Source organism: Tachypleus tridentatus, chromosome 7 (genome assembly GCF_004210375.1).
Source record: "Tachypleus tridentatus isolate NWPU-2018 chromosome 7, ASM421037v1, whole genome shotgun sequence".
Classification (NCBI taxonomy): Eukaryota; Metazoa; Arthropoda; class Merostomata; order Xiphosura; family Limulidae; genus Tachypleus; species Tachypleus tridentatus.
Window position 1 is genome coordinate 530,556 of NC_134831.1, and position 22,724 is coordinate 553,279.

Consider the following 22,724-nt stretch of genomic DNA (forward strand, 5'->3'; position numbering starts at 1 on the left):
TCACAGAATTAAACGAAATCACATCACGGTGTTTAGATTACCTCTATTCGTTCATTCGGGAAAGAGAGGCCACGAGTTTTTAGGAAGTGCCATTGAACATGATATTTTGTATATGGTGTCATAGGCCAGGTATTTAGGGGTCTCGACTTGCAATCTCATGGTCGCGGGATGGAATCTCCGTCACACCCAAAATACTCGCCTTTTCAGTCGTGGTGGAGTTATAAAGTGGCTCTTTATCCTATTCATCGTTGGTTAAAGATTAGCCAAAGATTTGGCGGTGGGTGGTGATGACTAGCTGTTTCTCCTCTAGTTCTAAACTGCTAAATAAGGGACGGCTAACATAGATAGACATGCTTTAGCTTTGCGCGAAAAGTAGAAACAAACATTTCACCTTCCGTTGCTGATTTAGTGAGGGTACTAAATGAAAACGAAATATCAGAGACTCTATATAGAAATACTGAGAAAAAAAAATGTGAATGTGCATTTGGATGTTATGCAAGTTGTACGGGTGACAAAAGTATTTTAACTCCTTACATGAACATTATTTTTCACTTGGATTTCTCGGAAAATGAATCACAGTGACGTCGTCAATTCACAGACCAATCTTATGCAAATTATCTGATTTTTAAATATAGCAAACTCCTACATTTTACTAAAGCTTGCTATTAAAAATGGGGTTGTAGTCATAATTTTATCAACTATACGGGAGTAAAGGAAGTGACCTTGACCATATTCTGTTATGTAATTAATCATTTCTAAACACTCAAGTATTCGAAATTCGTCTTTCCCGACGATGAATTTGCCAATTTTTTGTTCTTGTAAACAAAACACACTTCTTAAACAATGTTTTATATTCAGTGATATTTACATTACGGTATATGTGTATATATATATATTTGAAGAGAACAATAAACACTTACTTCATATGGTATTTCACAATGTGAAGTTATAATGTGTAATGTATTTGTTGTTTTGTGTTTACGCCTTCGCTGTCTTTAATTTTTTGACTACTGACTAGCAAGGCAGCCAGTCAGAATCATTCTAGAACAGTATAGATTTGTTACTAGTGCATCTTAATCACTTCTGACTAGCAATTCTCTAATAGATATTTTAGATTTGCGAAAAGTAGAGAAACAAACATTTCACTTCCGTTGCTGATTGTGACAGGTACTAAATGAGAAAACAGAAATATCAGAGACTCTATAGAAATACTGAGAAAAAAATGTGAATGTGCATTTTTGATGTTATGCAAGTTGTACGGGTGACAAAAGTATTTTAACTCCTTACATGAACATTATTTTTCACTTGATTTCTCGGAAAATGAATCACAGTGACGTCGTCAATTCACAGACCAATCTTATGCAAATTATCTGATTTTTAAATATAGCAAACTCCTACATTTTACTAAAGCTTGCTATTAAAAAAATGGGAATTGTAGTCATAATTTTATCAACTATACGGGAGTAAAGGAAGTGACCTTGACCATATTCTGTTATGTAATTAATCACTTCTAAACACTCAAGTATTCGAAATTGTCTTCTTCCCGACGATGATTTGACTACTTTTGCCAATTTTTTTGTTCTTGTAAACAAAACACACTTCTTAAACAATGTTTTATATTCAGTGATATTTACATTACAGTATATGTGTATATATATATTTGAAGAGAACAATAAACACTTACTTCATATGGTATTTCTACAATGTGAAGTTATAATGATGAATATGCTTATGTATTTGTTTTGTGTTTACGCCTTCCGCTGTCTCTAATTTTGACTACTGACTAGAAGCAAGGCAGCCAGTCAGAATCATTCTAGCACCGACAGTACACGCTAGAAGATTTACTGTTGCTAATACGATGCAACGAAATCTTAATGTGCAAGAAATATTATGTGGTATTGTATAAAATCTAACGCCAATCGCCAGCATTGAATTTCTGAGCTTCTCCAGAGGGCCGCATTCGAGCCTGTATGCTTATAATGTTATATTGATCATTTATTACCAAATTAAGAGAAAAGTAGGTTTTTCCTTAAATACCATATTCTCTATTTGAACGATCGATCGTCACTTTACCTTTTGTAATATTTTTCGCCAAAGATATCGAAATACTTAAATGTTTTATGAAGTTGTGATGTAACAGGTCCATTCACTTTAATATAGTAATGGACCATAATTTGCTAAAGACGTTGTTTTACATCCGACACTGTAAATCAAGCGACGTAAGTGAAAATAAGAATGCTCTCTTAGGTTAGGCCTAGTATCACTACCCTCCAAACAAACTAACGGTGACGTGGCGCGCATGTGGTCGTATTCACTCAGTGAACGAAAAGAAACACTGGTTGTATACCCTGATGTACTAACACACACACACAAAATATCACATTGTTACAGTTTTACAAACTTTAAGAAAATTTGTACATAATAAGAACCCATCGTAAGAACCATTTGGTGGATACGAGGATTTGAACTGACGAGTTTTGAGTTATGGAATTCCGCGATATTTCGAACGAGAAGCTTGACGAGTATGTAGAGTTTTATTTTACAGCGTGACTATCAAATAGGTATGGATATTTGGAACTGTGCATAGAGAAAACTATGTAACGTAGAGAAAAATATGTGTAAAATACACGCATAAAGAGAAATGTGTTCCACTGGCTTGTGTACAATTCATTCGAATTTGTATAATTATTTAGACTCATTTAAACTGTTTAATTTCCAGTGACTACAGGTTTACTTATTTGTAGTTGAGAACGATAACAAGTTCCAATTGTCGAACTTTGAATCACAAATTCCAGTCAAGCGTTCAACTAATCCCCGAAAAAATTGTGGAAGGTCTTTCCTTCTCCTCCAACGTAAGATTATGTTAAAATCTTCCGTTACTGTTTACGATGTTGGTACACAACAAAAGGTACACATAGGGGCGCCTGGATTGAACCAGGGACCTCTCGATCTGCAGTCGAATGCTCTACCACTGAGCTACACCCCCTCGATTATTTATTTTTAACAGTTAGGATAATGTACATTAATTTGAAACCATATTCTTGAGATTTCTTCGTTAGTAGTGATGAACGTATGAAATTATTTCAAGTGGCACCTGTGAAAACAGTTCCTTGAAAGTTCTTACAAAAATGACATTCCACTGAACAAGTAGGCTTATAATAATGTTTGGTACACAACATAACATGCAAATGTAACATGATTAACTTGACACTTAATGTTTATTGTTCTCAGGATGATATAATACTGTGACTTTTGTTTTCGCGTTTGTAGCACCTTCGACTTATCAGTGTAAAGCCCAATGTCAATTGATTTGTTGACATTCGTTATAGGTATATATAAAAATAAATTATAAACAGAAACTGAATTAAACGAAATCACATCACTGTGTTTAGATTACCTCTATTCGTACATTCGGGAAAGAGAGGCCACGAGTTTTTAGGAAGTGCCATTGAACATGATATTTTGTATATGGTGTCATAGGCCAGGTATTTAGGGGTCTCGACTTGCAATCTCATGGTCGCGGGATGGAATCTCCGTCACACCCAAAATACTCGCCTTTTCAGTCGTGGTGGAGTTATAAAGTGGCTCTTTATCCTATTCATCGTTGGTTAAAGATTAGCCAAAGATTTGGCGGTGGGTGGTGATGACTAGCTGTTTCTCCACTAATTCTAAACTGCTAAATAAGGGACGGCTAACATAGATAGACATGCTTTAGATTTGCGCGAAAAGTAGAAACAAACATTTCACCTTCCGTTGCTGATTTAGTGACAGGTACTAAATGAGAAAACGAAATATCAGAGACTCTATATAGAAATACTGAGAAAAAAAAATGTGAATGTGCATTTGGATGATATGCAAGTTGTACGGGTGACAAAAGTATTTTAACTCCTTACATGAACATTATTTTTTACTTGATTTCTCGGAAAATGAATCACAGTGACGTCGTCAATTCAAAGACCAATCTTATGCAAATTATCTGATTTTTAAATATAGCAAACTCCTACATTTTACTAAAGCTTGCTATTAAAAATGGGAATTGTAGTCATAATTTTATCAACTATACGGGAGTAAAGGAAGTGACCTTGACCATATTCTGTTATGTAATTAATCACTTCTAAACACTCAAGTATTCGAAATTTGTCTTTCCCGACGATGAATTTGACTACTTTGCCAATTTTTTTGTTCTTGTAAACAAAACACACTTCTTAAACAATGTTTTATATTCAGTGATATTTACATTACAGTATATGTGTATATATATATTTGAAGAGAACAATAAACACTTACTTCATATGGTATTTCTACAATGTGAAGTTATAATGATGAATATGCTTATGTATTTGTTTTGTGTTTACGCCTTCCGCTGTCTCTAATTTTTGACTACTGACTAGAAGCAAGGCAGCCAGTCAGAATCATTCTAGCACCGACAGTACACGCTAGAAGATTTACTGTTGCTAATACGATGCAACGAAATCTTAATGTGCAAGAAATATTATGTGGTATTGTATAAAATCTAACGCCAATCGCTAGCATTGAATTTTTGAGCTCCTCCAGAGGGCCATTTCGAGCCTGTATGCTTATAATGTTATATTGGATCATTTATTACCAAATTAAGAGAAAAGTAGGTTTTCCCTTAAATACCATATTCTCTATTTGAACGATCGATCGTCACTTTACCTTTTGTAATATTTTTCGCCAAAGATATCGAAATACTTAAATGTTTTATGAAGCTGTGATGTAACAGGTCCATTCACTTTAATATAGTAATGGACCATAATTTGCTAAAGACGTTGTTTTACATCCGACACTGTAAATCAAGCGACGTAAGTGAAAATAAGAATGTCTCTTAGGTTAGGCCTAGTATCACTACCCTCCAAACAAACTAACGGTGACGTGGCGCGCATGTGGTCGTATTCACTCAGTGAACGAAAAGAAACACTGGTTGTATACCCTGATGTACTAACACACACACACAAAATATCACATTGTTACAGTTTTACAAACTTTAAGAAAATTTGTACATAATAAGAACCCATCGTAAGAACCATTTGGTGGATACGAGGATTTGAACTGACGAGTTTTGAGTTATGGAATTCCGCGATATTTCGAACGAGAAGCTTGACGAGTATGTAGAGTTTTATTTTACAGCGTGACTATCAAATAGGTATGGATATTTGGAACTGTGCATAGAGAAAACTATGTAACGTAGAGAAAATATGTGTAAAATACACGCATAAAGAGAAATGTGTTCCACTGGCTTGTGTACAATTCATTCGAATTTGTATAATTATTTAGACTCATTTAAACTGTTTAATTTCCAGTGACTACAGGTTTACTTATTTGTAGTTGAGAACGATAACAAGTTCCAATTGTCGAACTTTGAATCACAAATTCCAGTCAAGCGTTCAACTAATCCCCGAAAAATTGTGGAAGGTCTTTCCTTCTCCTCCAACGTAAGATTATGTTAAAATCTTCCGTTACTGATTACGATGTTGGTACACAACAAAAAGGTACACATAGGGGGCGCCCGGGATTGAACCAAGGACCTCTCGATCTGCAGTCGAATGCTCTACCACTGAGCTACACCCCTCGATTATTTATTTTAACAGTTAGGATAATGTACATTAATTTGAAACCATATTCTTGAGATTTCTTCGTTAGTAGTGATGAACGTATGAAATTATTTCAAGTGGCACCTGTGAAAACAGTTCCTTGAAAGTTCTTACAAAATGACATTCCACTGAACAAGTAGGCTTATAATAATGTTTGGTACACAACATAACATGCAAATGTAACATGATTAACTTGACACTTAACGTTTATTGTTCTCAGGATGATATAATACTGTGACTTTTTGTTTTCGCGTTTGTAGCACATTCGACTTATCAGTGTAAAGCCCAATGTCAATTGATTTGTTGACATTCGTTATAGGTATATATAAAAATAAATTATAAACAGAAACTGAATTAAACGAAATCACATCACGGTGTTTAGATTACCTCTATTCGTTCATTCGGGAAAGAGAGGCCACGAGTTTTTAGGAAGTGCCATTGAACATGATATTTTGTATATGGTGTCATAGGCCAGGTATTTAGGGTCTCGACTTGCAATCTCATGGTCGCGGGATGGAATCTCCGTCACACCCAAAATACTCGCCTTTTCAGTCGTGGTGGAGTTATAAAGTGGCTCTTTATCCTATTCATCGTTGGTTAAAGATTAGCCAAAGATTTGGCGGTGGGTGGTGATGACTAGCTGTTTCTCCTCTAGTTCTAAACTGCTAAATAAGGGACGGCTAACATAGATAGACATGCTTTAGCTTTGCGCGAAAAGTAGAAACAAACATTTCACCTTCCGTTGCTGATTTAGTGACAGGTACTAAATGAGAAAACGAAATATCAGAGACTCTATATAGAAATACTGAGAAAAAAAATGTGAATGTGCATTTGGATGTTATGCAAGTTGTACGGGTGACAAAAGTATTTTAACTCCTTACATGAACATTATTTTTCACTTGATTTCTCGGAAAATGAATCACAGTGACGTCGTCAATTCACAGACCAATCTTATGCAAATTATCTGATTTTTAAATATAGCAAACTCCTACATTTTACTAAAGCTTGCTATTAAAAAATGGGAATTGTAGTCATAATTTTATCAACTATACGGGAGTAAAGGAAGTGACCTTGACCATATTCTGTTATGTAATTAATCACTTCTAAACACTCAAGTATTCGAAATTTGTCTTTCCCGACGATGAATTTGACTACTTTGCCAATTTTTTTGTTCTTGTAAACAAACACACACTTCTTAAACAATGTTTTATATTCAGTGATATTTACATTACAGTATATGTGTATATATATATTTGAAGAGAACAATAAACACTTACTTCATATGGTATTTCTACAATGTGAAGTTATAATGATGAATATGCTTATGTATTTGTTTTGTGTTTACGCCTTCCGCTGTCTCTAATTTTGACTACTGACTAGAAGCAAGGCAGCCAGTCAGAATCATTCTAGCACCGACAGTACACGCTAGAAGATTTACTGTTGCTAATACGATGCAACGAAATCTTAATGTGCAAGAAATATTATGTGGTATTGTATAAAATCTAACGCCAATCGCTAGCATTGAATTTTTGAGCTCCTCCAGAGGGCCATTTCGAGCCTGTATGCTTATAATGTTATATTGGATCATTTATTACCAAATTAAGAGAAAAGTAGGTTTTCCCTTAAATACCATATTCTCTCTATTTGAACGATCGATCGTCACTTTACCTTTTGTAATATTTTTCGCCAAAGATATCGAAATACTTAAATGTTTTTATGAAGCTGTGATGTAACAGGTCCATTCACTTTAATATAGTAATGGACCATAATTTGCTAAAGACGTTGTTTTACATCCGACACTGTAAATCAAGCGACGTAAGTGAAAATAAGAATGCTCTCTTAGGTTAGGCCTAGTATCACTACCCTCCAAACAAACTAACGGTGACGTGGCGCGCATGTGGTCGTATTCACTCAGTGAACGAAAAGAAACACTGGTTGTATACCCTGATGTACTAACACACACACACAAAATATCACATTGTTACAGTTTTACAAACTTTAAGAAAATTTGTACATAATAAGAACCCATCGTAAGAACCATTTGGTGGATACGAGGATTTGAACTGACGAGTTTTGAGTTATGGAATCTCGCGATATTTCGAACGAGAAGCTTGACGAGTATGTAGAGTTTTATTTTACAGCGTGACTATCAAATAGTTATGGATATTTGGAACTGTGCATAGAGAAAACTATGTAACGTAGAGAAAAATATGTGTAAAATACACGCATAAAGAGAAATGTGTTCCACTGGCTTGTGTACAATTCATTCGAATTTGTATAATTATTTAGACTCATTTAAACTGTTTAATTTCCAGTGACTACAGGTTTACTTATTTGTAGTTGAGAACGATAACAAGTTCCAATTGTCGAACTTTGAATCACAAATTCCAGTCAAGCGTTCAACTAATCCCCGAAAAAATTGTGGAAGGTCTTCCCTTCTCCTCCAACGTGAGATTATGTTAAAATCTTCCGTTACTGTTTACGATGTTGGTACACAACAAAAAGGTACACATAGGGGCGCCGGGATTGAACCAGGGACCTCTCGATCTGCAGTCGAATGCTCTACCACTGAGCTACACCCCTCGATTATTTATTTTAACAGTTAGGATAATGTACATTAATTTGAAACCATATTCTTGAGATTTCTTCGTTAGTAGTGATGAACGTATGAAATTATTTCAAGTGGCACCTGTGAAAACAGTTCCTTGAAAGTTCTTACAAAAATGACATTCCACTGAACAAGTAGGCTTATAATAATGTTTGGTACACAACATAACATGCAAATGTAACATGATTAACTTGACACTTAACGTTTATTGTTCTCAGGATGATATAATACTGTGACTTTTTGTTTTCGCGTTTGTAGCACCTTCGACTTATCAGTGTAAAGCCCAATGTCAATTGATTTGTTGACATTCGTTATAGGTATATATAAAAATAAATTATAAACAGAAACTGAATTAAACGAAATCACATCACTGTGTTTAGATTACCTCTATTCGTACATTCGGGAAAGAGAGGCCACGAGTTTTAGGAAGTGCCATTGAACATGATATTTTGTATATGGTGTCATAGGCCAGGTATTTAGGGGTCTCGACTTGCAATCTCATGGTCGCGGGATGGAATCTCCGTCACACCCAAAATACTCGCCTTTTCAGTCGTGGTGGAGTTATAAAGTGGCTCTTTATCCTATTCATCGTTGGTTAAAGATTAGCCAAAGATTTGGCGGTGGGTGGTGATGACTAGCTGTTTCTCCTCTAGTTCTAAACTGCTAAATAAGGGACGGCTAACATAGATAGACATGCTTTAGCTTTGCGCGAAAAGTAGAAACAAACATTTCACCTTCCGTTGCTGATTTAGTGACAGGTACTAAATGAGAAAACGAAATATCAGAGACTCTATATAGAAATACTGAGAAAAAAAATGTGAATGTGCATTTGGATGTTATGCAAGTTGTACGGGTGACAAAAGTATTTTAACTCCTTACATGAACATTATTTTTCACTTGGATTTCTCGGAAAATGAATCACAGTGACGTCGTCAATTCACAGACCAATCTTATGCAAATTATCTGATTTTAAATATAGCAAACTCCTACATTTTACTAAAGCTTGCTATTAAAAAATGGGAATTGTAGTCATAATTTTATCAACTATACGGGAGTAAAGGAAGTGACCTTGACCATATTCTGTTATGTAATTAATCACTTCTAAACACTCAAGTATTCGAAATTTGTCTTTCCCGACGATGAATTTGACTACTTTGCCAATTTTTTGTTCTTGTAAACAAAACACACTTCTTAAACAATGTTTTATATTCAGTGATATTTACATTACAGTATATGTGTATATATATATTTGAAGAGAACAATAAACACTTACTTCATATGGTATTTCTACAATGTGAAGTTATAATGATGAATATGCTTATGTATTTGTTTTGTGTTTACGCCTTCCGCTGTCTCTAATTTTGACTACTGACTAGAAGCAAGGCAGCCAGTCAGAATCATTCTAGCACCGACAGTACACGCTAGAAGATTTACTGTTGCTAATACGATGCAACGAAATCTTAATGTGCAAGAAATATTATGTGGTATTGTATAAAATCTAACGCCAATCGCTAGCATTGAATTTTTGAGCTCCTCCAGAGGGCCATTTCGAGCCTGTATGCTTATAATGTTATATTGGATCATTTATTACCAAATTAAGAGAAAAGTAGGTTTTCCTTAAATACCATATTCTCTCTATTTGAACGATCGATCGTCACTTTACCTTTTGTAATATTTTTCGCCAAAGATATCGAAATACTTAAATGTTTTTATGAAGCTGTGATGTAACAGGTCCATTCACTTTAATATAGTAATGGACCATAATTTGCTAAAGACGTTGTTTTACATCCGACACTGTAAATCAAGCGACGTAAGTGAAAATAAGAATGATCTCTTAGGTTAGGCCTAGTATCACTACCCTCCAAACAAACTAACGGTGACGTGGCGCGCATGTGGTCGTATTCACTCAGTGAACGAAAAGAAACACTGGTTGTATACCCTGATGTACTAACACACACACACAAAATATCACATTGTTACAGTTTTACAAACTTTAAGAAAATTTGTACATAATAAGAACCCATCGTAAGAACCATTTGGTGGATACGAGGATTTGAACTGACGAGTTTTGAGTTATGGAATTCCGCGATATTTCGAACGAGAAGCTTGACGAGTATGTAGAGTTTTATTTTACAGCGTGACTATCAAATAGGTATGGATATTTGGAACTGTGCATAGAGAAAACTATGTAACGTAGAGAAAAATATGTGTAAAATACACGCATAAAGAGAAATGTGTTCCACTGGCTTGTGTACAATTCATTCGAATTTGTATAATTATTTAGATTCATTTAAACTGTTTAATTTCCAGTGACTACAGGTTTACTTATTTGTAGTTGAGAACGATAACAAGTTCCAATTGTCGAACTTTGAATCACAAATTCCAGTCAAGCGTTCAACTAATCCCCGAAAAAATTGTGGAAGGTCTTTCCTTCTCCTCCAACGTAAGATTATGTTAAAATCTTCCGTCACTGTTTACGATGTTGGTACACAACAAAAAGGTACACATAGGGGCGCCCGGGATTGAACCAGGGACCTCTCGATCTGCAGTCGAATGCTCTACCACTGAGCTACACCCCCTCGATTATTTATTTTTAACAGTTAGGATAATGTACATTAATTTGAAACCATATTCTTGAGATTTCTTCGTTAGTAGTGATGAACGTATGAAATTATTTCAAGTGGCACCTGTGAAAACAGTTCCTTGAAAGTTCTTACAAAAATGACATTCCACTGAACAAGTAGGCTTATAATAATGTTTGGTACACAACATAACATGCAAATGTAACATGATTAACTTGACACTTAATGTTTATTGTTCTCAGGATGATATAATACTGTGACTTTTGTTTTCGCGTTTGTAGCACCTTCGACTTATCAGTGTAAAGCCCAATGTCAATTGATTTGTTGACATTCGTTATAGGTATATATAAAAATAAATTATAAACAGAAACTGAATTAAACGAAATCACATCACGGTGTTTAGATTACCTCTATTCGTACATTCGGGAAAGAGAGGCCACGAGTTTTTAGGAAGTGCCATTGAACATGATATTTTGTATATGGTGTCATAGGCCAGGTATTTAGGGGTCTCGACTTGCAATCTCATGGTCGCGGGATGGAATCTCCGTCACACCCAAAATACTCGCCTTTTCAGTCGTGGTGGAGTTATAAAGTGGCTCTTTATCCTATTCATCGTTGGTTAAAGATTAGCCAAAGATTTGGCGGTGGGTGGTGATGACTAGCTGTTTCTCCTCTAGTTCTAAACTGCTAAATAAGGGACGGCTAACATAGATAGACATGCTTTAGCTTTGCGCGAAAAGTAGAAACAAACATTTCACCTTCCGTTGCTGATTTAGTGACAGGTACTAAATGAGAAAACGAAATATCAGAGACTCTATATAGAAATACTGAGAAAAAAAATGTGAATGTGCATTTGGATGTTATGCAAGTTGTACGGGTGACAAAAGTATTTTAACTCCTTACATGAACATTATTTTTCACTTGGATTTCTCGGAAAATGAATCACAGTGACGTCGTCAATTCACAGACCAATCTTATGCAAATTATCTGATTTTTAAATATAGCAAACTCCTACATTTTACTAAAGCTTGCTATTAAAAAATGGGAATTGTAGTCATAATTTTATCAACTATACGGGAGTAAAGGAAGTGACCTTGACCATATTCTGTTATGTAATTAATCATTTCTAAACACTCAAGTATTCGAAATTCGTCTTTCCCGACGATGAATTTGCCAATTTTTTGTTCTTGTAAACAAAACACACTTCTTAAACAATGTTTTATATTCAGTGATATTTACATTACAGTATATGTGTATATATATATTTGAAGAGAACAATAAACACTTACTTCATATGGTATTTCTACAATGTGAAGTTATAATGATGAATATGCTTATGTAATTGTTTTATGTTTACGCCTTCCGCTGTCTCTAATTTTTTGACTACTGACTAGAAGCAAGGCAGCCAGTCAGAGTCATTCTAGCACCGACAGTACACGCTACAAGATTTACTGTTGTTAATACGATGCAACGAAATCTTAATGTGCAAGAAATATTATGTGGTATTGTATAAAATCTAACGCCAATCGCCAGCATTGAATTTCTGAGCTCCTCCAGAGGGCCAATTCGAGCCTGTATGCTTATAATGTTATATTGGATCATTTATTACCAAATTAAGAGAAAAGTAGGTTTTCGCTTAACTACCATATTCTCTCTATTTGAACGATTGATCGTCACTTTACCTTTTGTAATATTTTTCGCCAAAGATATCGAAATACTTAAATGTCCTTATAAAGCTGTGATGTAACAGGTCCATTCAATTTAATATAGTAATGGATCATAGTTTGCTAAAGACGTTGTTTTACATCCGACACTGTAAATCAAGCGACGCAAGTGAAAATAAGAATGGTCTCTTAGGTTAGGCCTAGTATCACTACCCTCCAAACAAACTAACGGTGACGTGGCGCGCATGTGGTCGTATTCACTCAGTGAACGAAAAGAAACACTGGTTGTATACCCTGATGTACTAACACACACACACAAAATATCACATTGTTACAGTTTTACAAACTTTAAGAAAATTTGTACATAATAAGAACCCATCGTAAGAACCATTTGGTGGATACGAGGATTTGAACTGACGAGTTTTGAGTTATGGAATCTCGCGATATTTCGAACGAGAAGCTTGACGAGTATGTAGAGTTTTATTTTACAGCGTGACTATCAAATAGTTATGGATATTTGGAACTGTGCATAGAGAAAACTATGTAACGTAGAGAAAAATATGTGTAAAATACACGCATAAAGAGAAATGTGTTCCACTGGCTTGTGTACAATTCATTCGAATTTGTATAATTATTTAGACTCATTTAAACTGTTTAAATTCCAGTGACTACAGGTTTACTTATTTGTAGTTGAGAACGATAACAAGTTCCAATTGTCGAACTTTGAATCACAAATTCCAGTCAAGCGTTCAACTAATCCCCGAAAAAATTGTGGAAGGTCTTCCCTTCTCCTCCAACGTGAGATTATGTTAAAATCTTCCGTTACTGTTTACGATGTTGGTACACAACAAAAAGGTACACATAGGGGGCGCCCGGGATTGAACCAGGGACCTCTCGATCTGCAGTCGAATGCTCTACCACTGAGCTACACCCCCTCGATTATTTATTTTTAACAGTTAGGATAATGTACATTAATTTGAAACCATATTCTTGAGATTTCTTCGTTAGTAGTGATGAACGTATGAAATTATTTCAAGTGGCACCTGTGAAAACAGTTCCTTGAAAGTTCTTACAAAAATGACATTCCACTGAACAAGTAGGCTTATAATAATGTTTGGTACACAACATAACATGCAAATGTAACATGATTAACTTGACACTTAACGTTTATTGTTCCAGGATGATATAATACTGTGACTTTTTGTTTTCGCGTTTGTAGCACATTCGACTTATCAGTGTAAAGCCCAATGTCAATTGATTTGTTGACATTCGTTATAGGTATATATAAAAATAAATTATAAACAGAAACTGAATTAAACGAAATCACATCACGGTGTTTAGTTAACCTCTATTCGTACATTCGGGAAAGAGAGGCCACGAGTTTTTAGGAAGTGCCATTGAACATGATATTTTGTATATGGTGTCATAGGCCAGGTATTTAGGGGTCTCGACTTGCAATCTCATGGTCGCGGGATGGAATCTCCGTCACACCCAAAATACTCGCCTTTTCAGTCGTGGTGGAGTTATAAAGTGGCTCTTTATCCTATTCATCGTTGGTTAAAGATTAGCCAAAGATTTGGCGGTGGGTGGTGATGACTAGCTGTTTCTCCTCTAGTTCTAAACTGCTAAATAAGGGACGGCTAACATAGATAGACATGCTTTAGCTTTGCGCGAAAAGTAGAAACAAACATTTCACCTTCCGTTGCTGATTTAGTGACAGGTACTAAATGAGAAAACGAAATATCAGAGACTCTATATAGAAATACTGAGAAAAAAAATGTGAATGTGCATTTGGATGTTATGCAAGTTGTACGGGTGACAAAAGTATTTTAACTCCTTACATGAACATTATTTTTCACTTGGATTTCTCGGAAAATGAATCACAGTGACGTCGTCAATTCACAGACCAATCTTATGCAAATTATCTGATTTTAAATATAGCAAACTCCTACATTTTACTAAAGCTTGCTATTAAAAAATGGGAATTGTAGTCATAATTTTATCAACTATACGGGAGTAAAGGAAGTGACCTTGACCATATTCTGTTATGTAATTAATCACTTCTAAACACTCAAGTATTCGAAATTTGTCTTTCCCGACGATGAATTTGACTACTTTGCCAATTTTTTGTTCTTGTAAACAAAACACACTTCTTAAACAATGTTTTATATTCAGTGATATTTACATTACAGTATATGTGTATATATATATTTGAAGAGAACAATAAACACTTACTTCATATGGTATTTCTACAATGTGAAGTTATAATGATGAATATGCTTATGTATTTGTTTTGTGTTTACGCCTTCCGCTGTCTCTAATTTTGACTACTGACTAGAAGCAAGGCAGCCAGTCAGAATCATTCTAGCACCGACAGTACACGCTAGAAGATTTACTGTTGCTAATACGATGCAACGAAATCTTAATGTGCAAGAAATATTATGTGGTATTGTATAAAATCTAACGCCAATCGCTAGCATTGAATTTTTGAGCTCCTCCAGAGGGCCATTTCGAGCCTGTATGCTTATAATGTTATATTGGATCATTTATTACCAAATTAAGAGAAAAGTAGGTTTTCCTTAAATACCATATTCTCTCTATTTGAACGATCGATCGTCACTTTACCTTTTGTAATATTTTTCGCCAAAGATATCGAAATACTTAAATGTTTTATGAAGCTGTGATGTAACAGGTCCATTCAATTTAATATAGTAATGGACCATAATTTGCTAAAGACGTTGTTTTACATCCGACACTGTAAATCAAGCGACGTAAGTGAAAATAAGAATGCTCTCTTAGGTTAGGCCTAGTATCACTACCCTCAAACAAACTAACGGTGACGTGGCGCGCATGTGGTCGTATTCACTCAGTGAACGAAAAGAAACACTGGTTGTATACCCTGATGTACTAACACACACACACAAAATATCACATTGTTACAGTTTTACAAACTTTAAGAAAATTTGTACATAATAAGAACCCATCGTAAGAACCATTTGGTGGATACGAGGATTTGAACTGACGAGTTTTGAGTTATGGAATTCCGCGATATTTCGAACGAGAAGCTTGACGAGTATGTAGAGTTTTATTTTACAGCGTGACTATCAAATAGGTATGGATATTTGGAACTGTGCATAGAACTATGTAAAAAATATGTGTAAAATACACGCATAAAGAGAAATGTGTTCCACTGGCTTGTGTACAATTCATTCGAATTTGTATTATTATTTAGATTCATTTAAACTGTTTAATTTCCAGTGACTACAGGTTTACTTATTTGTAGTTAAGAACGATAACAAGTTCCAATTGTCGAACTTTGAATCACAAATTCCAGTCAAGCGTTCAACTAATCCCCGAAAAAATTGTGGAAGGTCTTCCCTTCTCCTCCAACGTAAGATTATGTTAAAATCTTCCGTTACTGTTTACGATGTTGGTACACAACAAAAAGGTACACATAGGGGGCGCCCGGGATTGAACCAGGGACCTCTCGATCTGCAGTCGAATGCTCTACCACTGAGCTACACCCCCTCGATTATTTATTTTTAACAGTTAGGATAATGTACATTAATTTGAAACCATATTCTTGAGATTTCTTCGTTAGTAGTGATGAACGTATGAAATTATTTCAAGTGGCACCTGTGAAAACAGTTCCTTGAAAGTTCTTACAAAAATGACATTCCACTGAACAAGTAGGCTTATAATAATGTTTGGTACACAACATAACATGCAAATGTAACATGATTAACTTGACACTTAACGTTTATTGTTCCAGGATGATATAATACTGTGACTTTTTGTTTTCGCGTTTGTAGCACATTCGACTTATCAGTGTAAAGCCCAATGTCAATTGATTTGTTGACATTCGTTATAGGTATATATAAAAATAAATTATAAACAGAAACTGAATTAAACGAAATCACATCACGGTGTTTAGATTACCTCTATTCGTACATTCGAGAAAAAGAGGCCACGAGTTTTTAGGAAGTGCTATTGAACATGATATTTTGTATATGGTGTCATAGGCCAGGTATTTAGGGGTCTCGACTTGCAATCTCATGGTCGCGGGATGGAATCTCCGTCACACCCAAAATACTCGCCTTTTCAGTCGTGGTGGAGTTATAAAGTGGCTCTTTATCCTATTCATCGTTGGTTAAAGATTAGCCAAAGATTTGGCGGTGGGTGGTGATGACTAGCTGTTTCTCCTCTAGTTCTAAACTGCTAAATAAGGGACGGCTAACATAGATAGACATGCTTTAGCTTTGCGCGAAAAGTAGAAACAAACATTTCACCTTCCGTTGCTGATTTAGTGACAGGTACTAAATGAGAAAACGAAATATCAGAGACTCTATATAGAAATACTGAGAAAAAAAATGTGAATGTGCATTTGGATGTTATGCAAGTTGTACGGGTGACAAAAGTATTTTAACTCCTTACATGAACATTATTTTTTACTTGGATTTCTCGGAAAATGAATCACAGTGACGTCGTCAATTCACAGACCAATCTTATGCAAATTATCTGATTTTTAAATATAGCAAACTCCTACATTTTACTAAAGCTTGCTATTAAAAATGGGAATTGTAGTCATAATTTTATCAACTATACGGGAGTAAAGGAAGTGACCTTGACCATATTCTGTTATGTAATTAATCACTTCTAAACACTCAAGTATTCGAAATTTGTCTTTCCCGACGATGAATTTGACTACTTTGCCAATTTTTTTTGTTCTTGTAAACAAAACACACTTCTTAAACAATGTTTTATATTCAGTGATATTTACATTACAGTATATGTGTATATATATATTTGAAGAGAACAATAAACACTTACTTCATATGGTATTTCTACAATGTGAAGTTATAATGATGAATATGCTTATGTATTTGTTTTGTGTTTACGCCTTCCGCTGTCTCTAATTTTTTGACTACTGACTAGAAGCAAGGCAGCCAGTCAGAATCATTCTAGCACCGACAGTACACGCTAGAAGATTTACTGTTGCTAATACGATGCAACGAAATCTTAATGTTCAAGAAATATTATGTGGTATTGTATAAAATCTAACGCCAATCGCTAGCATTGAATTTTTGAGCTCCTCCAGAGGGCCATTTCGAGCCTGTATGCTTATAATATTATATAAGATCATTTATTACCAAATTAAGAGAAAAGTAGGTTTTCCCTTAAATACCATATTCTCTCTATTTGAACGATCGATCGTCACTTTACCTTTTGTAATATTTTTCGCCAAAGATATCGAAATACTTAAATGTTTTTATGAAGCTGTGATGTAACAGGTCCATTCACTTTAATATAGTAATGGACCATAATTTGCTAAAGACGTTGTTTTACATCCGACACTGTAAATCAAGCGACGTAAGTGAAAATAAGAATGCTCTCTTAAATTAGGCCTAGTATCACTACCCTCCCAAACAAACTAACGGTGACGTGGCGCGCATGTGGTCGTATTCACTCAGTGAACGAAAAGAAACACTGGTTGTATACCTTGATGTACTAACACACACACACAAAATATCACATTGTTACAGTTTTACAAACTTTAAGAAAATTTGTACATAATAAGAACCCATCGTAAGAACCATTTGGTGGATACGAGGATTTGAACTGACGAGTTTTGAGTTATGGAATTCCGCGATATTTCGAACGAGAAGCTTGACGAGTATGTAGAGTTTTATTTTACAGCGTGACTATCAAATAGGTATGGATATTTGGAACTGTGCATAGAGAAAAATATGAGTAAAATACACGCATAAAGAGAAATGTGTTCCACTGGCTTGTGTACAATTCATTCGAATTTGTATTATTATTTAGATTCATTTAAACTGTTTAATTTCCAGTGACTACAGGTTTACTTATTTGTAGTTGAGAACGATAACAAGTTCCAATTGTCGAACTTTGAATCACAAATTCCAGTCAAGCGTTCAACTAATCCCCGAAAAAATTGTGGAAGGTCTTTCCTTCTCCTCCAACGTAAGATTATGTTAAAATCTTCCGTCACTGTTTACGATGTTGGTACACAACAAAAGGGTACACACAGGGGGCGCCCGGGATTGAACCAGGGACCTCTCGATCTGCAGTCGAATGCTCTACCACTGAGCTACACCCCCTCGATTATTTATTTTTAACAGTTAGGATAATGTACATTAATTTGAAACCATATTCTTGAGATTTCTTCGTTAGTAGTGATGAACGTATGAAATTATTTCAAGTGGCACCTGTGAAAACAGTTCCTTGAAAGTTCTTACAAAAATGACATTCCACTGAACAAGTAGGCTTATAATAATGTTTGGTACACAACATAACATGCAAATGTAACATGATTAACTTGACACTTAATGTTTATTGTTCTCAGGATGATATAATACTGTGACTTTTTGTTTTCGCGTTTGTAGCACCTTCGACTTATCAGTGTAAAGCCCAATGTCAATTGATTTGTTGACATTCGTTATAGGTATATATAAAAATAAATTATAAACAGAAACTGAATTAAACGAAATCACATCACGGTGTTTAGTTAACCTCTATTCGTACATTCGGGAAAGAGAGGCCACGAGTTTTTAGGAAGTGCCATTGAACATGATATTTTGTATATGGTGTCATAGGCCAAATATTTAGGGGTCTCGACTTGCAATCTCATGGTCGCGGGATGGAATCTCCGTCACACACAAAATACTCGCCTTTTCAGTCGTGGTGGAGTTATAAAGTGGCTCTTTATCCTATTCATCGTTGGTTAAAGATTAGCCAAAGATTTGGCGGTGGGTGGTGATGACTAGCTGTTTCTCCTCTAGTTCTAAACTGCTAAATAAGGGACGGCTAACATAGATAGACATGCTTTAGCTTTGCGCGAAAAGTAGAAACAAACATTTCACCTTCCGTTGCTGATTTAGTGACAGGTACTAAATGAGAAAACGAAATATCAGAGACTCTATATAGAAATACTGAGAAAAAAAAATGTGAATGTGCATTTGGATGTTATGCAAGTTGTACGGGTGACAAAAGTATTTTAACTCCTTACATGAACATTATTTTTACTTGGATTTCTCGGAAAATGAATCACAGTGACGTCGTCAATTCACAGACCAATCTTATGCAAATTATCTGATTTTTAAATATAGCAAACTCCTACATTTTACTAAAGCTTGCTATTAAAAAATGGGAATTGTAGTCATAATTTTATCAACTATACGGGAGTAAAGGAAGTGACCTTGACCATATTCTGTTATGTAATTAATCACTTCTAAACACTCAAGTATTCGAAATTTGTCTTTCCCGACGATGAATTTGACTACTTTGCCAATTTTTTGTTCTTGTAAACAAAACACACTTCTTAAACAATGTTTTATATTCAGTGATATTTACATTACAGTATATGTGTATATATATATTTGAAGAGAACAATAAACACTTACTTCATATGGTATTTCTACAATGTGAAGTTATAATGATGAATATGCTTATGTATTTGTTTTGTGTTTACGCCTTCCGCTGTCTCTAATTTTTGACTACTGACTAGAAGCAAGGCAGCCAGTCAGAATCATTCTAGCACCGACAGTACACGCTAGAAGATTTACTGTTGCTAATACGATGCAACGAAATCTTAATGTTCAAGAAATATTATGTGGTATTGTATAAAATCTAACGCCAATCGCTAGCATTGAATTTTTGAGCTCCTCCAGAGGGCCATTTCGAGCCTGTATGCTTATAATATTATATAAGATCATTTATTACCAAATTAAGAGAAAAGTAGGTTTTCCCTTAAATACCATATTCTCTCTATTTGAACGATCGATCGTCACTTTACCTTTTGTAATATTTTTCGCCAAAGATATCGAAATACTTAAATGTTTTTATGAAGCTGTGATGTAACAGGTCCATTCACTTTAATATAGTAATGGACCATAATTTGCTAAAGACGTTGTTTTACATCCGACACTGTAAATCAAGCGACGTAAGTGAAAATAAGAATGCTCTCTTAGGTTAGGCCTAGTATCACTACCCTCCAAACAAACTAACGGCGACGTGGCGCGCATGTGGTCGTATTCACTCAGTGAACGAAAAGAAACACTGGTTGTATACTTTGATGTACTAACACACACACACAAAATATCACATTGTTACAGTTTTACAAACTTTAAGAAAATTTGTACATAATAAGAACCCATGGTAAGAACCATTTGATGGATACGAGGATTTGAACTGACGACTTGGGAGTGATGAAATTCCGCGATATTTCGAACGAGAAGTTTGACGAGTATGTAGAGTTTTATTTTACAGCGTGACTATCAAATAGATATGGATATTTGGAACTCTGCATAGAGAAAACTATGTAACGTAGAGAAAGAAAATGTGTAAAATACACGCATAAAACAAGAGTATAAAGTCCAATGTCACCTGATTTGTTGACATATGTTATACGTATATATAAAAATAAATAATCAACTGAAACTTATTTAAACGAAATCGCATCACGCTGTTTCGATTATCTTTATGCGTTTATTCAGGAAGGATAGGCTTTCAGTCAATAAAGTTTATCTCTTCAACATTGCAATGTGACTAGTTGCTGTTTGACGCCCAATGTGTAACCTGCAGGCATTGTTCCACGGGAAAAGGAAGCACCTCAGATCATGATGGAACCTCCTCTACTGTGTCGTGTAGAAATGTGTCCGGTGCGATATCGTTATCGTTCCAGTAATGTTGGAAGCCCTCCGGACCATCCAGGTTAAAATTTTTCACATCAGAGGTAAAAATCTTCGTCCACTTTTCTCCGTCGTATGTTTAGTGCTTCTGAGTATAGTTTAATCGAACTGTTTCGTGGTGTGGAAGTAGGCTTGGCGTTTGAAGACTTTTACGGTTTTTACAGCCTTTCTCTCTTAGATGCCGTCTTATTGTTCTTGAGCTGCATTCTGCGTCCGTAAGGGCCTAAATTTGGTTCGACGATCTGCTGGTGTCTTGCCGGACAATTTGTCGAATCCTTCTGCTCAACATCGGTTAAATTTTCTTGGAACGACCACTTGAAATTCTTCTTCCGTGTCGCTCAGGGTCTTTTAAGAAATTTGCAACAGCAGTTTTAGTACGCTCAATCTTACCAACGATACCTTGCTTTTGAAATCGACAATTCTTCCACGTTGAAACTCTGTCAACTTTTTAGCCTTTGCCATGTTTTTACCCTATGTAACACAGGATATATCAGTAGTAGATCTTGAAAAAGATAATGCTTGATCACAAATTACTAAATTTCGTTACGTGTTTACCGATTAACGTTTCTTTTCAGTATGGTCTTAAACTTTTGACCAGCTGGTATTTAGTCTAATGTCATAGTGTTCACATTTTTCCTATTAAATGCTAAAAAAGTATTTTATTTTTATTTTCCCTTTTCTTATTTTCATCTTTCGAAGCTCTACTCAAATAAGTGGTTGAGTCTAACAACGCAAAATGCATATTTTTTCTATGTGTTCATTGGCTTTAAGATTTTGACCAGCAGTGCATATCAATTTGAAACCATATTGCTGATATTTGTTAATGAGTGGTAATACAAATTTGAAATTATTTCAAGTGGCACTTGTGGAAATAATTCCTTGAAAGTTCTTATGGAGATGACATTTTACTGAAAAAGTAGGCTTATCATAATGTTCTGTACAATCAACTAAAGACAAGTTATTTAACTTGACGAATAATTTTTTTTAAGTCTAAGGAAGATATAAATTTGTAACTTTTTTTTTTTCGTTTATAGTATTTTTGAGATTTGTGTATAAATGTTACGGTTACCTGATTAAAGAAATATAATAAACTATTTCTACTATTTAAACTTTCAAATTTTTTTCATGATCTCTGGTGGACTTAACGCATTGTTTCATTGTTTTTGTTATCAAAAATATATTTTCTCAAACGGTGTATTCTTTAAAATCAGACCATCATATATTTATTTAACAATCGACATTACACGATTATTATTGGTTAGATTACCATTATATGAAATATCGCTGTCACAACGAGCATTGGCAGAAAACAATTGTATAAAACCTAATTCGTCAACTTCACACGTCAAGATATCACATAATTTCGTTTTTTTAAAAAATAAAACGCTGAAAATGAAAAAAGGATAAATTCAAACCAATTGTCATGTGATGACAACAACAACCAAATCTGTAGCCTAACTTTTACATTGAAATGTGTGACTAAAGAAACAAAAAATAATTTGAAACATACGCAATACGGACTACTCGAACGAAAGCCTTCTTAACGA

The 22,724-nt window shown here is 34.9% G+C and overlaps 7 non-coding genes across 7 annotated transcripts; all 7 read right to left on the bottom strand.

The window, feature by feature from the left end:
* Positions 1 to 2,915: 2,915 nt before the first annotated feature.
* On the bottom strand, positions 2,916 to 2,986 carry TRNAC-GCA (transfer RNA cysteine (anticodon GCA)). The gene has a single exon. It is a non-coding gene; the product is annotated as a tRNA-Cys (tRNA).
* A 2,532-nt stretch (positions 2,987 to 5,518) lies between these two features.
* On the bottom strand, positions 5,519 to 5,590 carry TRNAC-GCA (transfer RNA cysteine (anticodon GCA)). Its single transcript has one exon. It is a non-coding gene; the product is annotated as a tRNA-Cys (tRNA).
* Positions 5,591 to 8,124: 2,534 nt separating this feature from the next.
* Positions 8,125 to 8,195, bottom strand: TRNAC-GCA (transfer RNA cysteine (anticodon GCA)). The gene has a single exon. It is a non-coding gene; the product is annotated as a tRNA-Cys (tRNA).
* Positions 8,196 to 10,727: 2,532 nt separating this feature from the next.
* TRNAC-GCA (transfer RNA cysteine (anticodon GCA)) lies at positions 10,728 to 10,799 on the bottom strand. Its single transcript has one exon. It is a non-coding gene; the product is annotated as a tRNA-Cys (tRNA).
* Positions 10,800 to 13,329: 2,530 nt separating this feature from the next.
* Positions 13,330 to 13,401, bottom strand: TRNAC-GCA (transfer RNA cysteine (anticodon GCA)). The gene has a single exon. It is a non-coding gene; the product is annotated as a tRNA-Cys (tRNA).
* A 2,521-nt stretch (positions 13,402 to 15,922) lies between these two features.
* Positions 15,923 to 15,994, bottom strand: TRNAC-GCA (transfer RNA cysteine (anticodon GCA)). The gene has a single exon. It is a non-coding gene; the product is annotated as a tRNA-Cys (tRNA).
* A 2,522-nt stretch (positions 15,995 to 18,516) lies between these two features.
* Positions 18,517 to 18,588, bottom strand: TRNAC-GCA (transfer RNA cysteine (anticodon GCA)). Its single transcript has one exon. It is a non-coding gene; the product is annotated as a tRNA-Cys (tRNA).
* Positions 18,589 to 22,724: the final 4,136 nt, after the last annotated feature.